The sequence below is a fragment of the Paramormyrops kingsleyae genome, chromosome 8 (assembly GCF_048594095.1).
Source record: "Paramormyrops kingsleyae isolate MSU_618 chromosome 8, PKINGS_0.4, whole genome shotgun sequence".
NCBI classification, from domain to species: Eukaryota; Metazoa; Chordata; class Actinopteri; order Osteoglossiformes; family Mormyridae; genus Paramormyrops; species Paramormyrops kingsleyae.
This window is the reverse complement of record NC_132804.1, coordinates 40,068,065-40,081,293: the sequence shown is the minus strand read 5'-3', so window position 1 is coordinate 40,081,293 and position 13,229 is coordinate 40,068,065. Positions and strand designations below refer to the sequence as shown.

General features: G+C 42.3%; 1 protein-coding gene across 1 annotated transcript in view; it reads left to right on the top strand.

The window, feature by feature from the left end:
• plekha6 (pleckstrin homology domain containing, family A member 6) overlaps positions 1-13,229 on the top strand; it is a 139,556-nt gene that overhangs the window by 701 nt on the left and 125,626 nt on the right. The window lies entirely within an intron of this gene.

Genomic DNA, 13,229 nt, shown 5'->3' with positions numbered 1-13,229 from the left:
AATGTACAATATAGCCAATGTTAATGCTAGAATCCTTGTCTCACCTAGCTTTTAAGGGGTTTACCCACTTTGCTGATTAGCAGTCTGAAACAATTTAATGTTAAAATAAGCAATTGTTCTTTGGTAGGGGTAACCAGCTGATAGAAGTTTTGAGCGTGATCAAGAGTTCAAGTTGCCAGTCTTACAAGTTACAAGTATTAAAACCAGCTTGTTTGCTTGTGGAAGAGTAAAAATCAAATTAGGTGAACCGATACCGCTGACATAAAATCTTGGGATGTTTGCTTAAGTCTGTAAAAATGCTGCAGATTTATTGGTTTAATAATGATGGTCCAATAACAAGGACATTTTAACTGCACATATCTGCACATATCTTCCACACAGACATTTTAAGTATCATGTTTTTTGACAGACTCATTTAGTTCTGTTCTTGACATTTTGCTATTAATTGCAATTGTAGTCATTGGCTCCCAAAGGGATACTAAATACAACTGTTTGGTGTTTATGTTATTGGTATAAGGTGTTACTAATTAAAAAGCACCAAATCAGACTGCTTGTCAATTAACTTTTTAACTCAGAACAACACTTTTAGAACTGTAATTTGGGATTCAATTTATTAGTACTTAAAATGTATGTTTTACTTAAAACTATTGCCTCTTTCTCATCTGATACATATTTTTGTAAAAATATGAATAAAGTTGTGTTTTTTGTTATAAAACCAATAAATGTGCAATATTTTTACTGAATTAAGCAAGCGTCCCTTATATCTTCAGATTGAAAATGGCAGCCCTACTTCTAAGTTGTGAATGAGGTAATAAAATCCTTTGTTCTCCACTATGGAAAAGGAATCATTGTCCAATGTAATCATCTCAGTTATTGTAGTAGTTAAGTCTTTAGCTCTGGTCCTGCTAATTTTGAACATTGATAGACTTTTAATATTGGCCAAGATTGTCACATCAGATCAATACTGATAACTTGATTTTTAATTATGTTAACCAATATATTATGCATCTCTAGTAATTCCTGTATGCTTTCCATTCTGTCACCTTCACTTGCCATTTAACTTGATATGAAAATCATTTGCTTCTTTTAAAGCATTTTTGCCTTTGTTGCTCCTCTATCCTATCCTCAGTGACAAAACACATTTTTTCCTGCCTACCCTCCATTTTGTATAGCGTTTTCCAGGTTTGCTAATGTGAATTATTACTAATACAATCTCTATTTGAGGTCAAATCTTATCTAAATGGCATTGGAGAAGGGTGATGCCTCTTACTCAATGGAACTGGGAACCCCAATAATAAGTAATGGTGGAGCCAGTCTGGAGGAACTAGATTATCGAGTGCTTTGCCATAATGTCAGCCATTGTTTGTCTTTTTCTCATTAGCTGCCTTTTAATGTTTGTAAAGATGGCTTAAATTAAATCAGATTAAATAGAGATGAGTCAGCATTGTCGAATATTCAAGAATGTGTATAAAGTAAAAAAAATATATATGAAAAAATAATAAATGAGCTATTTAAATATTGTTTAGCAGCAATTTGATTAGTTGTGATTTATCTGTTGTTTAATAAGTTTGTGGTTTATTCATTCTGAATTTTAATACCACTATTTTTGCATGAGTTCTGCATGCACTTTCTGAGACAGTCATATTCATTTTCATCTCATAGTGTGGCATATTTGGGAGAAATTTAAAACAATGACTTAGGCAAACAAGCGAACAAGAACAGACCATCGTAAGTTTAGATTTTAACAGTGAACCCATAAGCTGATTTTAGTGGAATTTATTTGAATTAAAAAAGATGTGTTTGTTTCAATTTTAACAACAGAATATGTTAAAAAAAAATTATACGAAGTGCTTTAAAAATGTCTCAAAAACAAAAAACAATATCTCAAAAACAAAAACAGTATTTCAAAAATAGAAACACAAGAAACATTCCAGTATGTATACATTAACAACAGAAACAATTTATGGATTTGTATAGCTTATTTTCTGAAAATTTAAGAACATGGGTTTACTCAGCTACATAAAACTGTAATATATTGGTCTCTAATCTCTACTAAGGTGAGTCTCTTGACTGCTTTGTGTGAGTGTAAGGAAAAGTAGTAAAGATGCACCAATTTTCTTGGTTGATCATTTGAATACAGACAGTGTTAGCAATTCATGATCATAAGGGAAGTCGGGGAAAGAATGGGGGTTCCAGTCAGCACCACTAGGGTGATAAGGAAGTAGTTGAACTACAGTTATCAAAAAGTCTCCATTCTGTCCTACCCCATCACTGCCTCAGGCTCCTCACCTTCCAATGAGGTGACCCTTTATATGCAAATTCACTCACAATACCTACACACAGGGGGTAAAGAACTGTCCTTAAATTATATTTGAGCTGCCTTTCAATGCCTGGTGTATGTGTATAGCATTATATTATTTTTACTGTTCAATAAACCACCATTTTGATGAAATGAGACTCTGCAAGTGCATTGCTTACATGTTATTGGTGAACCAGCCAGGCGAAGGGGATAAAAACTGGAAGAGTGACCTGGGAATTTTTTGGCTGATATTTTCCTCAAGAAGAAAGAAGATTTCTTCATTTTAAAAAATGAGACTGACCAGAAACTTTATTCCAGAGATACCACCTTCTTCTGTGAACTGAAGGAAACACACATGTGAGTATAAGTGGTTTGCAATATCAGACGCTGAGATGAACAGTAAAATAATATATGGAGTAATTCAAGACTAAGACATGAAAATTCCCCTGATTTGACCTGTTTATTCTCCACATTTTAACCCTATGTCCTTGAGATAAATCACCACTGTAGGTATATTGTGTAAGTTTTTAATCTGTGAAAGTTTACATTTATACTCAGAACCTGCAATGATGGAGTGGGCCATTGAATATGTTGCTAAATATTGTAAAGAGGCATCTTATGGATCTCTCACAGATAAGTTAGACCCTCTAAAGTGGCTATAGAGGAGTCATGTAAGGAAAGGATCGTGAAATGTTCCAAGAAAAAGCAGAAGCATGCTAACATCTAACATGTTACAGGCCTTGCTGGAAGTGTAGACTGGCAAGTTTGTAGTCTGAGTATGCTCCGTATAAAAATACAACTGATGTACTGAGGGAGATGATAGCAGGTCTCAAACAAGAAAACTGCTAGTTGAGCAGAGCATTGGCTACCTGCAGAAAATAGTATTTAACAGTGACAACTGGTAGCTTCTCTTAGGCAGGGCCTGGAAGAGGCTGAGGAAGCTGATGCATTCCTCAGAAAGGAACTTGAGAAGTGTCAAAATGCTTATGGGGCACTTTGGTCCTGAAGTGTTAAAAACGCAGAAGTGCTTAAAAAGTATGCTGGGGATAATGATACTGCTCTAGAGAGCAAGTTGGAACAGGTTAAAAGGCATGTTTCAGCTTTGGGCATTAGACTGCCAAAGTATTCTAAATATGATGCTTCAGATGAGGGGGCTAATGTGAGGCCAGTCAAAGTTGCACTATTTTGTGTGAGAGAACATAGGACATACTTCTGTATGCAGAGGTTGATTGTCAGCCCATCACTGCACAGTACAAATATGAGGTTTGTGAGCATATTCCACTGGCTGTGTCTGAACTGGGAAATTTGTGTGCTAATGTGGGTAAATGGAATGGTGTATCTGATCCTCGCTCATACTTAGCTGAGTTGCAGAGACAAGCCAGAGCAAATGGTCTAAATCAGTGTTTCCCAACCCAGTCCTCGGGGAACCCCAGACTATCCATGTTTTTGCTCCCTCCCAGCTCCCAGCTAATCAGGAACACCAAATACCTGGTACAGGTGTTCTGGGAGCTGAGAGGAAGCAAAAACGTGGAATGTTCCCTGAGGACTGGGTTGGGAAACACTGGTCTAGATGACCAAGATTGCTGTCAAATAATTCAGTTAACCATACCTGCAGACATAGTACAATTGCTCCCTGACAATTTCAAGATGGCTGTCAATGGTCAAATACACAGCAGAGAGATAGCATTATTAGCCATGACTGGCAATCCACAGGCAAACTGGGGGAGAATTCTGGATACTAATAAGCCAGAGACAGGGTAATACCCTGTGTTCTAAATGAATTCCAAACCTACAAAAGGAATGACCCGGCAATCCTGGCATTGGTCATGATCCAATAATAAATGATGCTGCTAATGTTGAATTTGAAGCAAAAAAAGGTACTTTGACCTTTGAATACATCTTTTTTTATTATTATTTTTTTATTATTATTATTATTATTTATTTATTTATTTTAAATACATCTACTTTGAATACATCTGTAGTCCTTTAGGAAATGAGAAAGAGGTTTCAGCAGTAGTCACTAAGCAAGATAGGCTAGAAAAGATTTGTCACAATTGTGGAAAGAAGGTCATTTTAAGAAGGATTGATGGTCAAAGGGTGGAGGTGCAGCAGGACATAGGCCAAGGGTACAGAGAGATGGGGAATATAGATGTAAGAAGGAACCAATCCCATCAGTATGAGCTATGACTTAGAAAGGTATGAACAAATTATTACATGAAATCAAGGAAATAATAGCACATCAGCATGTTACTCAGAAGGATTCATGCTTTAAGTGTAAGGAGAATTCTTATTTGAAGTCACAGGAGTACCTGGCCTCTGTTAAAAAAAAAATTGGGTAATGTGAAGCCAGATGTGTTTGGAAGACCTAGTTTTGAAATTACACTTAGAGGCTACTGTGACAACTGGCTAGTAGACACAGGAGCCACAGTCACCCGAACACAGCTAAATCATACAAAAAAATCATACAAAACTCATCCAAGTTTGGGCAGAACATGACATGTTCTCAGAAAATGTCCAGAGCATTCTGGAACACAATTTTCTATCTGAAAAACATACCGGGGGATATACCAACTAGGGGAACAAAAACAATGGGATGATGTAAAATGCAACATTGCCAAATTAAAAAAGGGGAACAAGTGCTGGTCAAACCTTGCTTCCAGAAAGGGCTTTGGGATGCAAATTGGACAGGGCCACATGAAACTGTGAACACCTGTGGGACGAGCAATCTTAAGAACATAAGAACATAAGAAATTTACAAACGAGAGGAGGCCATTCGGCCCATCAAGCTCGTTTGGGGAGAACTTAACTAATAGCTCAGAGTTGTTAAAATCTTATCTAGCTCTGATTTAAAGGAACCCAGGGTTTTAGCTTCCACTACACTAGCAGGAAGACTATTCCATACTCTAACTACACGCTGTGTAAAGAAGTGCTTCCTCAAATTTGTTTTAAAATGTTCTCCCGCTAATTTCCACTTATGGCCACGAGTTCTAGTATTTAGACTAATATTGAAATAGTCATTTGGCTGAACAGCATCCAGACCCGTTAGAATCTTATAGACCTGAATCATATCCCCCCTTAGTCTCCTTTGCTCAAGGCTAAACAGATTCAGTTCCGCTAACCTCTCCTCATAAGACATTCCTCTAAGACCAGGAATCATTCTCGTAGCTAAAGCTTAAGCTTATAATCAAAGAGAGAAATGGACCAGTAATGATGTGGTTCCATGATGACTAATACAAACTGTATCAGAATGTAAGATGCTAACCTGACTTAAGAATGAATGCTGCCCTTGATGTTTTTCAGGTTTTCATCGCATCAAATCATGACACAGTGGAGAAACGATTGAGGGGCCCATCCAGATTTTCCTACTCGCAGTATGCTTTGCACTTGCGGACTGCAGCGACACGGCAATCAGATGCATGGTGCATGACAATGGAACATCATACCTGACATGTCATGCAAATTCCACATGGTCAAAGACTTCCATTGGACAAGAACAATGTCACTGCTCTGCAGGACTAATCAGAAATGGAATTAGTAGTTGTGAGGACATTGATGAATGCAAAGGAAGTAAACCACCTTGTGGTCTCAACCAAATTTACATCAGTACAATTTGGAGCTTCAAATGTACATGTAATCTTGGGTGGGGAATGAACCAGGAACAAAGGTTTGAGGAACAGTATCCCACCGGTGGCCCTTGCCAGTCAATGGGATAATCACTGTTCCTTCACCCTATACATATACAAATAATGTGCAATGGGAAGTCATAACAATTGTGATGGATCTGAATGATTTAACCACACGATTAATTGATTAATGTAATGTAATTGAGACAATGTAATGTTGTGATAATGCGCTATATAAATAAAATTGCATTGCATTGCATTAATGCTTAATGCTCAATTAATGCTTGTAAGGATGATCCTACTATAAGTAAGCCTTTTGATGACTTAATGCAAAGAGAATGGGAGGAATTAGGACTCAGGGATGGCTGAGAAGCAAAAAAATTAAGTACTCTTGGGGATTTGGAGATCTTTGTGCAACTGGATTGGTAAAAAGCTTTATTCGACATAGGTAACTCATGTAACTATACCATAATGTTCTGACAAAGGTACATAGAGAGCATGGGATGACAGTACAGGATGTTAGCAATAGCAAAAGTTTAGAGGGTTATAATATTGGTAGGAATTCCAATATACACTCACCTAAAGGATTATTAGGAACACCATACTAATACGGTGTTTGACGCCCTTTCACCTTCAGAACTGCCTTAATTCTACGTGGCATTGATTCAACAAGGTGCTGAAAGCATTCTTTAGAAATGTTGGCCCATATTGATAGGATAGCATCTTGCAGTTGATGGAGATTTGTGGGATGCACATCCAGGGCACGAAGCTCCCGTTCCACCACATCCCAAAGATGCTCTATTGGGTTGAGATCTGGTGACTGTGGGAGCCATTGTAGTACAGTGAACTCATTGTCATGTTCAAGAAACCAATTTGAAATGATTTGAGCTTTGTGACATGGTGCATTATCCTGCTGGAAGTAGTCATCAGAGGATGGGTACATGGTGGTCATAAAGGGATGGACATGGTCAGAAACAATGCTCAGGTAGGCCGTGGCATTTAAACGATGCCCAATTGGCACTAAGGGGCCTAAAGTGTGCCAAGAAAATATCCCCCACACCATTACACCACCACCACCAGCCTGCACAGTGGTAACAAGGCATGATGGATCCATGTTCTCATTCTGTTTACGCCAAATTCTGACTCTACCATTTGAATGTCTCAACAGAAATCGAGACTCATCAGACCAGGCAACATTTTTCCAGTCTTCAACTGTCCAATTTTGGTGAGCTCGTGCAAATTGTAGCCTCTTTTTCCTATTTGTAGTGGAGATGAGTGGTACCCGGTGGGGTCTTCTGCTGTTGTAGCCCATCCGCCTCAAGGTTGTGCGTGTTGGTTGTGGCTTCACAAACGCTTTGCTGCATACCTTGGTTGTAACGAGTGGTTATTTCAGTCAAAGTTGCTCTTCTATCAGCTTGAATCAGTCGGCCCATTCTCCTCTGACCTCTAGCATCAACAAGGCATTTTTGCCCACAGGACTGCCGCATACTGGATGTTTTTCCCTTTGCACACCATTCTTTGTAAACCCTAGAAATGGTTGTGTGTGAAAATCCCAGTAACTGAGCAGATTGTGAAATATTCAGACCGGCCCGTCTGGCACCAACAACCATGCCACGCTCAAAATTGCTTAAATCACCTTTCTTTCCCATTCTGACATTCAGTTTGGAGTTCAGGAGATTGTCTTGACCAGGACCACACCCCTAAATGCATTGAAGCAACTGCCATGTGATTGGTTGATTAGATAATTGCATTAATGAGAAATTGAACAGGTATTCCTAATAATCCTTTAGGTGAGTGTATATTCAGGTGATGTACCCAATGGACATTGGAGGCTGATAATTGTACAATACAAGAAATAGGAGTGATGTTTATGACCCTTATGCAGAATTCCTCCAGCCTGAACCTTTGCCTGAGAAAAACAGGATTCAAGACCTGCAAGAGGTTGAGCAGCAACTGAAGGTTCATCTGATTAAAATGCATGAGCGTGAGAAGGTAATGACAGAGCAGGTCAGTAACTATATCAGTGGGATATCAACACTGAAGGAGAACTACCATGACATGTACTAGGACGTACAGTTCAAAGCATTTACCACTGCATCTGTTGTGGTACTGTTGCTGTGGGTGGCCTTGATGGGCTATCTCACATTCCTAAGGGAACAAAGGTGTAGTTTGTGGAGACAGACAACCACACTGCTATCCTATCCAACCCTTGTATGCTGACCACTGATTTACTTGAGTTCTTTGAGGAAGCTACAAGTGAAATTGATCACAAAAAGGCTTACGTTGTGATCTACTTAGATTTCCAGAAGGCCTTTGATGTTATCTCCCACAAACGGCTCTTGCTAAAGCTCATAGCTGCAGGGATTTTAGGAACTGTAGCAGCTTGGATAAAAAACTGGTTAACTGACAGGAAGCAGCGAGTAGTTATTAGAGGCACAATATCACAGTGCACCTGCATTCATACTGGGGTACCGCAGGGTTCAATTTTAGGACCACTATTGTTCCTAATTTATATTAATGATATTGACACCAACACATACAGTAAACTGGTTAAATTTGCAGACGACACCAAGGTGGGTGGTGTAGCAGATACTGATCTAGCAGCAGAGAGGCTACAACGGGATCTGGATTTAATTAGCAACTGGGCTGATACCAGGCAAATGAAATTTAACATAGATAAATGTAAGGTAATCCATGCAGGGAGCAGAAATATGAAGTACAGATATTTTATGGGTTCCACTGAAATAAAGGTAGCTGATTACGAGAAAGATCTCGGTGTGTATGTTGATGCTTCCATGTCCCACTCTCGCCAGTGTGGGGAAGCAATAAAAAAGGCCAATAGAATGTTGGGTTATATCTTTAGGTCTGTGGAGTTTAAGTCAAGGGAGGTGATGTTACATTTATATTATTCCTTGGTAAGACCCCACCTAGAATATTGTGTGTAGGTTTGGTCACCATACCTTAAGAAGGCCTTAGAAAAGGTGCAACGGAGGGCTACGAGAGGGCCTGGTCTTAGAGGAATGTCTTATAAGGAGAGGTTAGCTGAGCTGAATCTGCAAAGGAGACCAGGTATATAAGATTCTAACAGGTCTGTATGCTGTTCAGCCAAATGGCTATTTCAATATTAGTCTAAGTACTAGAACTCGTGGCCATAAGTGGAAATTAGTGGGAGGACATTTTAAAACGAATTTGAAGAAGCACTTCTTTACACAGCGAGTAGTATGGAATAGTCTTCCTGCTAGTATAGCGCAAGCTAAAACCCTGGGTTCCTTTAAATCAGAGCTAGATAAGATTTTAACAACTCTGAGCTATTAGTTAGCAGGGGCCGGCCTGCGCTGTTTGGGGGGTGGCATGTCTTGAGCCCGGGCTGGTCTGCGACTTTTTGTCGTCGAATGAGTGGGTGACTGAGTGCGGGCTGTCCTTCGGGGTGGGGGGGGGCTGGGGGCTAGCTCTTGGCGTCGGCACTGCTCCGGGGTGATGTCGCCGGGGGCCCCCCGGGTCCGCTCCATCCCGTGCCGCGGTGGGGAGCTGGGGTGCCTAATGAGCCAGCTTGGTTAGCTGGCTCTCTTCTGCCAGGGGGTAGTGATCTCCCCCCTGGTATCATGAATCCCAGCCCCTCTCCCCCCTCACTCACATAACATGCCACGCTCACATGTAGGATCTCGGGGTGGGAATGTGCCGCGCACGCTGCAGTGAGGGGGGCCATTCACATGGCCTTACTCACTGTGCTGCGCGGCCCTCTGCCTCCCCTTGTTTAATGGCACTTTAGTCATCACATATCAGTATACACACAGGGCCTTGGGAGGTGGGGGCACTACCTAGAGGTTGGTGGGTGGGGCCGATGAGGTGGTCTCACTCACCTCTTCACTGCTGCCCGCCCCTCAATTTTACTTACACCGTATACATTGAGGGTCTTGGCGGGGGGGTGATGAGGAGGACAGCTGTTTGCAAGCAGTGCTCCTCTGCGCTTCCCCCGTCAATTTTAAATCCATCTTAAGTTTCTCAACAGTCATACTCATCCCTTACACCACATACACTCACCAACACATGCATCCAACACTCCACCTCTCACACAGGTGCGTGGGGGAGGAGAGTGGGTGGGTCTTCCTACACCCCCGCTCCCTGCCCGCGATGGTGGGGGGGCACTCGGGCGGTCGTCCGGCTGGCGGTGCCCTGGGGTTGTGGCTGGTGCTGGGGGGTGGCGTCCGTTCCCCCGCATGGAGGAGGGCGGTCCGGAGTGGATGGGCTTATGTCTATTTGTCTCTGTGTATGTGTCTGTGTATGTTGTGTGAGTGGGTGTATGGTCTATGTGTATGGCTGAGAGGTGTGTCTGCGAGGTGTCTGTGTGGGCAGTGTGGGCCTGGGTTCGGGGCTAGCTGCTCCTTCCTGGGCGCGGCTGCCTCCTTGGCATGGTTGCTGGCCCTCCTCCCCGGGCGGTGGCCTGGGGGGGGCTCGGGCCTCTCCGGCGTGGGTGGGGCTCTCTACCGGGGGCCGGTCGGCTCCCGGCCGCCTGGGGTCCTGGGGCCCTGGCTCTGGCCCATGCGGGAGCGGCCGTCCCCCTCGCGGGGTCGGCTGCCTGTTGCCTCTGGTTCTCTGGGGCTCGTGCCCTTTTGGCTGCGGGGGGCTGCGCCTGGGGTCTCCCCCCTCCTCCTCCTGCTGGGGTGGGGATGCGGCTGTCGTGGGGACGTGAGGCCTTGGCTCTTCTGTGCTCTTGGGGGGCTGTGGACGCCTTGGGTCTCCTGGGCCTGTCTCCGCTGGCCTCTGGCTCTTGTGGGGTGGGGTTGCGGCCCCCCACCCTTGCTATGAAGTACATTCCATGGAGAAATTCACACGCACCCAACACACGTATACCCTCACACAGAAGAACACACATGCAAACCCACTTCCACGCTCCCCTCCAAGCACATGCAACGATTTTGGATGTCTGTGTATCTGTTTTATTTTCTTTAATTCTGGTTGTGTCTTTGTATTCATCCATTTTTGTTTGTATTTCAAATGCTGTTTTTTTTTTTTTTTTTTCCTTGCCTTGATATGTGCTTTTTACGTTACTCTTGTCTTTCTTAGCCTCTCTCCCACTGTTGTCTCCCCCTTTGTTTGTGTTTTTTTTTTTTCTCTCCTCTATCACCTCCTTTTTAATCTCTCTCCCTACCCCTTTTCTTCACTATCACGCCCTTCCGGACAGCTCGGCAACTGGAATATTTTACATGTGTTAAAAATAAAATACAATAAAGTTCTCCCCAAACAAGCTTGATGCATTTGTAAATTTCTTATGTTCTTAGTGTGACACATATTATGCTGTGAGTAAACCTCTTATAACCTCTTTCACTGCTTTTGCACTGAAGCTCAAAGTTTAAGGGGGGATTATGTAAGGAAAAGCAGTGTAAATGCCCCAATGTTCTTAGTTGATCATTTGAATACAGACAGTGTTAGCAATTTATGATCATAAGGGAAAGAATGGGGGATCTAGTTGGCACCATTAGGGTTATAAGGAAGTAACTGAATTATAGTCATCAGAAAGTCTCAATCTTGTCCTGCCCCATCTCAGTCTCAGGCTCCTTTAATTCCAGTGCTGTTAGTGATCTGTGTGCCTGAACATAACCTGAGAGCTCATTTACAAATAAATGAATAAAAAAGATGAAAAACATTTGTATGCACGTTTATACAACAATTTGTATAAATGTATGATGTTAAACTGTTAAAATTTGCACATTTGCTAATAATCCAGAGCAGTTGCACAAATGTTTCTCGAGGAAACATAAAGTGACATCTACAGTTAAGATGGATATGTGCTTCGAAGTTGCACATTGTGATAAATCATTAACTAAAAACTTTCATTAAAATCATTAACATTAACTAAATTATCATTAACTAAAAATTTTAAAACATATAAGCAAGAAAAGTGAATGAACTTCACAGACAAATAATATTCAAATCAAGCCTTCCTAGTTGCAGAGTCAATAGAGACCACAGCAACAGTAAATAACAAACCAAGGAATTGTAAACAGTGTTATATTTGGGGGTTAAGCACATTTATCACAAACAAAAACACCAAAGACACCAAGACACCAAAGACACCAAAACCACCTGGGTTGCTTTTGTTGAAAGATATAACAGTAGGAAAACTGAATATCAAATATATTTGTGAGAAATTTAAAACAATGAGAAGAAGCAAACAAGACCTGATCATCAAAAGATATTTGTCTTTCGCTGTTATGAGTGTAAATAGTAAGTAGTCTAAAAAATATTTTTATGCTCCCCCTTCACTATGACAATAAGTAGAGTCATCATGTCACTGTTGAATTCTCCAATCTGAAGGGGGGTAACTAATGTTACTGCACACCCCCCCCCCCCCCCCCCCACACACACACACACACACACATTTGTATTCATATCTTTGTAGGAACCGTATATTAATTAAGAAATGAAAAAACCCTAATCCCAACAATCACAACCCCTATGCAGCCCTAACCAAAAAATGCCAGACTTGACATTTCTATTTTTTTTGTCTGTAGCACAGATTTTCATAAAATTGAGTTTCCCCTTGTGGGGACTGAAAAAACGGTCCCCACAACTTTTTACAACATTGTGCGGACTTTCGGTCACAAAAGTGTCACAAGAGTCATAAAGGGAGAATTTTGACTTTCTGTAAAAATGGAGAGATGCTCTGTTCTCAACCCTTCAAAATGTTACTGCAAATCAGACTTAATGTCCATGAGAAATGTGTATGGAAAAACATGAAGCAGAAAAGCCAGAAAATGCTCATGCTAATAAAGAATAGGCCTGGGGGAGGGGCCCGTTGGCATGCATCTGGTGGCCGGACTTTGGCCCGTGGGGCCCGGCCGGGCACAGCCCGAAAGAGGCACGCGGAACTGTCTCCAGGTGGGGGAATGTCAGGGGTTCGGTGCTTTGTGGATCGGGTGGCGGCCAAGGGAGGCCCTGGCGGTCCGATCCCCGGCTGACAAAACTGGCTGGGTGGTGGCCGGGCCCCGGGGGTGGACGAGATCCGCCCGGAGTACCTGAAGGCTCTGGATGTTGTGGGGCTGTCATGGCTGACACGCCTTCTCAACAGTGCGTGGAGGTCAGGGACAGTGCCGCTGGATCGGCAGACCGGGGTGGTGGTCCCCTTATTTAAGAAGGGGGACCGGAGGGTGTGTTCCAACTACAGGGGGATCACACTTCTCAGCCTCCCCGGGAAAGTCTATTCCGGGGTACTGGAGTGGAGGGTGAGATCGATAGTCGAATCTCGGATTCAGGAGGAACAATGCGGTTTTCGTCCTGGCCGTGGAACACTGGACCAGCTTTATACC